The sequence below is a fragment of the Tupaia chinensis genome, unplaced genomic scaffold (genome assembly GCF_000334495.1).
Source record: "Tupaia chinensis unplaced genomic scaffold, TupChi_1.0 Scaffold000451_2, whole genome shotgun sequence".
NCBI lineage: Eukaryota > Metazoa > Chordata > Mammalia > Scandentia > Tupaiidae > Tupaia > Tupaia belangeri.
The window spans coordinates 2,918,588-2,922,485 of NW_006159958.1; positions in this window are offsets into that span (position 1 = coordinate 2,918,588).

A 3,898-nucleotide genomic window follows, 5' to 3' on the forward strand; every position below is an offset into this window, starting at 1 on the left:
CTTCTTCTTCCTCCTCCTCCTCCTCCTCCTCCTCCTCCTCTTCTTCTTCTTCTTCTTTTTCTTCATATTTCTTGTTCCTCTGTGCTGGCTTCCAGTCATCTGATGAATTTTACACTTCTACTATCTTGGTGTTGATTCTACAGCATCAGAAGGGAAGAAGGGCTCTACTTCTCAGGCATGTTCTTGGAAGAGGGCTTTGTCTTCAAATTAGAGAAGGGTGTGTGTAGGCAGCTTTAGGTGTTGGTTCCTTTCCCTATCTCTCCAGATGAGGTCCACCTGTGGCTGAGCTGGAGTGGTTCAGCACAGGGGAGTGTAGGGGAAGACTGGCAGAAGGATTTCCAGTTGCACTTCTCCAGCAGCTAGCTCCCTCAAGATTTCTGGAGCTAGTCGGTGGAACTTGATCAGTTATGCAGGGGACAGGACTGACCATTAGATATCATGAAAGTGGGGCCATCAGGTGGCATAGTGGTTAAGGTGCTAGACTCCCACATGGCTGACCACAGTTCGAGTCCCAGACCTGGAGGCCTAAAACTTACGCTGGGCACGTGTGCATGCATGTCCAAAATCCTGAGAGGAGAATGCAGGAGAAGGAATTGCTACATGGCCATCCCTCCCACAGGGTGATTTATCACTTCTGTCTCTCTGTTTCTCTCTGTCAAGCACATGTTGCAAAAATTTCTTTCTCAAAAAAATTTTTAAAAACAATTTAAGAATTACAAGTGGTTGTTTAGGATGGCTAAGTAGCATTAACTCACATTATTTTTCTTTGCCTTTACAATCTCTGTGCTGTCCTTGGTGTCTCAGTTTGTTTTGTAATAATGTAATTGAATACCACAGACTAGGTAATTTACAAATAGCAGGTTTATGTAGATCATGGTTTTAGAGGCAGAGAATTCAAGATAAAAGGGCTTCTTCAAAACCACAATGAAGTATTACCTCATACTCTTTCTATTGGCTATTACAAAGGGGCACACGCACACACACACACACACACAGAGAAAACAAGATGTGGAGAAATTGGAACCCTGTGCACTGATGATGGAAATGTAGAATGGTGAAGCTGCTATGGTGTGCCGTATGGTTGGTCTGTGGCTGCATTATCTCATGGCACAAGAAGGAATGGTGAGAAAGAGATAAAGAAAGGGGGGAGTTGAACTCATCTTTTTATCAAGAACTCATTGTTTTTTTATTTTTTAAGAGACACTTTTGCTATAGGGCAGGTTCACTCATCAGAGAGACAGAGACAGAGAGACCATGAGAAATCACCCCCAGGGGATTGGCCATGTCACAATCCCTTCTCCTCCATTCTCCTTTTGGGATTTTGGACACATGCACACATACACCTGGCATGCATTTTAAGCCGCTCGGTCCAGAACTTGAACCATGGTTGGCTACATGGGAGTCCAGTGATATAACTACTATGCCACTTGCTGGTCCCAGAACCCATTTTTGTAATAGCAAACAGTGTTATTCCATTCATGAGTGCAGGGCCCTTATGACCCAGTCACCTCTCAAAGGTCCCATGTCTCAACATTGTTGCACTGGGAATTAAGTTTTCAACACAGGAACTTGAGCGGACTCATTCAGACCAAAATGATTGGTTATTTTGGGACACCGGCAAGTGGTGTAGTAATGACTAAGGTGCTGGAGTGACACGTAACCAATGGTGATTTGAGTCCCGGACTCAGTGGCTTGAAACATATTGGGTGCTTGTGCATACATGCCCCAAATTCCAAGAGAATGGAGGAGAAGGGATTGTAGTGTGATCACCCCTCTGCCCAGGTGGTGACTTCTCGATGTCTCCCAGGTGAGCACACACTCCCTATAGCAAAACTCTCTCTCTCTCAAAAATAGTAATAATAATCAGTATTTTAAATCTACAGCTTAAACACAGACATGTACAATACCATAAGAGTTGCAGATAAGAGATGTCCTTGCAGCATTTCAAGTAGTTCCCCAAGGTCACAAATTTACTCTGGAATCAAACACATGAACAAAATCCATGTGTATAGGGTGCAGACAGCACACTGCCAGTCCTTTGAACTAACATCTATATAGAATATGTTGTCTGTTAAAGCATATTTTAAAATAATCATAATAATTATTATTTTGTTTAACTTTATTTATTTATTTATTTATTTATGTATTTTAATTTGACCAGAGAGGGACAGAGAGAAAGAGAGAAAGTGAGAAAGCAAGCTGCCAGGTCCGGGAATGGAACCGTGGTTGGCCTTAACCACCATGCCACCGGCTGGCCCCAAAGCATATGTTTTTAAAATGTGTTATTTTAAAGTTTATATGTAATGAAGATTCAATAGTGCACAGAGAACAAAAGTAAAAATAGGTAAATTGAATTATGTCAAATGTAAAAACTTTCATATCAAAAGACACAATCAACAGAGTGAAACAGCAACCTATGAAGTGGAAGAAAATATTTGCAAGTAAATACTTGATAAAGGATTAATATCCAGATTTTGGAAAGAATTCTTACAACTCAGGAACCAGCAGGTGGTGTGGTGGCTAAGTAGTTGGACACTCCCACATAGCCATGTGTTTGAAGCATAGTTTGAGTCCCAGACCTGGTGCTTAAACTCACACTGGGCATATGTGCATGCATGTCCACAATCCTGAGAGGAGAATGGAGGAGAAAGGACTGCGGATGGCCATCCCCCTGAGGGGTTATTTCTCACTTTCTGTCTCTCTCTCTCTGTCTTTCTGGTGAACACACGTGCCCTATAGCAAAAGCCTCTCTAAAAAGAAAATTCTTACAACTCAACAGCATTGCAACAACAAAACAAATAATTCAATGACAAAATGTGCAAAGGACTTCAATCTCTCCAAATAAAGTATATAAATGATCAACAAGCACATGAAAAATATCACTAATCATTAGAAAACTGTAAATCGAAACCACAATTAAATAACCACACTCCCTATAATGGCTACTAAAATACACACACACACACACACACACACACACACACACACGACCAACCACCCTCCCTAAAAAGGCTCCTAAAATACACACACACACACACACACACACACACACACACACGACGCGCGCGCAGAAAACAAAATGTGGAGAAATTAGAACCCTTGTTCACTGTTGGTGGAAATGTAAAATGGTGAAACTGCTATGGTGTGCAGTATGGTAGTTCCTCAAAAGTTAAAAATAGTATTACCACATGATCCAGCAATAATCGGGGTCTAAGAGACAGTGGTGTATCCATGCTCAAAAGAGCAGTATTCACAATAGGCAAAAGGTGAGACCAACCCAAGTGTCTACTGGTGGATGAATGAATAAATAAGGCATGGTCTTTACATACAATGGAGTGTTATGGCCTTAAAAAGGAAGGAAGTTCTGACACATGGTCCAACTAGGATAAGGCTTGAAGACATTATATTGAGGGAAAAGAGCCAGACATAAAAAATAAAATAAATACTGTCTGATTTCTCAAATAGAATAGTGGTTGTCAGAGGCTAGGGGAGGGGTGTATGAGGAGGTATTGTTTAATGGAAACAGAGTGTTAGTTTTGCAAGATACAAAAGTCTGGACATTGGTTGCACAATGATATAAATACATTTCACAGTACTTCATGATACACTTAAAAATAGGTAAAATGGGAGACCAACAGATGGCAGAATGGTTATGTCATTGGAAGACTCCCACGTAGTCGACCAAGTTTTGAGTCCCAGACCCAATGAATGACTTAAAACTCACGCCAGATGCATGTGCATGTGTGCCCAAGATCCCAAGAGGAGAATGGAGGAGAAGGGACTGTGGCTTGGCCATTCCCCCTGTGGGGTGATTTCTCACTTTCTGTCTCTCTGTCTCTCTGGCGAGTGCACATGCTCTATAGCAAAAATCTCTCTCTTAAAAAAAAAAAAAAAAAGG